The 1,028-nt window shown below is 48.7% G+C and overlaps 1 non-coding gene across 1 annotated transcript; it reads left to right on the top strand.

Annotated features, from left to right (window-relative positions):
- Window positions 1-439: 439 nt before the first annotated feature.
- On the top strand, window positions 440-546 carry LOC141603605 (small nucleolar RNA R71). Its single transcript, XR_012525468.1, has one exon. It is a non-coding gene; the product is annotated as a small nucleolar RNA R71 (small nucleolar RNA).
- Window positions 547-1,028: the final 482 nt, after the last annotated feature.

The raw sequence follows: 1,028 nt of genomic DNA, 5'->3' as shown, positions 1-1,028 counted from the left end.
CCAACTCAAGTTCGGATGTGGTGGCTCGTAGTAGGTGTTTGTCTGCCTATAGTGTTGAAAGGCGGCACATGATTCAAAAGGACTAGGGCAGTTTTTCGAGACATGGCCCTCAACTCCACACCTTTCGCAGATGAAGGGACCGTCCTGCACAGCATTGACTTGGTACATCCCACCTTTAGATGCTCCCCCTAGCTCATACTTGTCGAATCTCGCGGTAAGGGCCTCAAGTGCAGCAACAGAGGAGGATTCAGCAGCTCTCCTCTGGTTCCCTCTCGAATTCCCATACTCGGCCTTGTGGGTAGCTAGATCGTCAATGATCTTCCACCCCTTGGTTGCTCCTAGATTTTCAAAAATCTCCCATTGGCTGCAAAGATCCAAAATGGCCCTCTGATCGTCGTACAACCCATTGTAGAAATGATTGCACAAACTCCACTTAGCAAACCCATGGTGCGGTATGGTTCGCACCAACTTCTTGAATCGGACCCATGCCTCATGGAAATTTTCATCTGGCCCTTGTTTAAAGCCCGTGATCTGAGCTCTAATGGTGATCGTCCTTGAAGCAGAAAAGTACTTCTTGTAGAACGCCAATGCCAATGTATTCCAATCAGTAATCTCCAAAGCAGCTCGGTCCAGATCTCTATACCATTCCCTTGCAGCATCGCGAAGGGAGAAGATAAACATAGTCTCCTTGATCTGGTCCTGGGTCACGCCACCGGTGGGGGAATGGAGCAAAGAGAGTCAATGAAGGTCTCCATATGTTTAGCTGCATCTTCATTTGCAGCTCCCCCGAACTGATTTCTCTCTACCATAGTGATGTAGGCAGGCTTTGGTTCGAACTTTCTGGCCTCTCCCGGGAGTTCGAACCCCTTATATAAATTCGCGGCCGTCGGCTCAGAAAAACTAGCTATACTCGCTTCCTCGGCCATGACTGAAAATTCTGGAGAAGTAACTGTCTCAACTGAAGATGTAGAAACGGGTGAAGAGGGTGGATTCTCCTCGAACAGCTCGTTCTCGTAAAAGCTAGAATG

Source organism: Silene latifolia, chromosome 9, assembly GCF_048544455.1.
Source record: "Silene latifolia isolate original U9 population chromosome 9, ASM4854445v1, whole genome shotgun sequence".
NCBI classification, from domain to species: Eukaryota; Viridiplantae; Streptophyta; class Magnoliopsida; order Caryophyllales; family Caryophyllaceae; genus Silene; species Silene latifolia.
The sequence above is the reverse complement of the archived record's forward strand: the minus strand, read 5'-3'. Positions and strand labels throughout refer to the sequence as shown.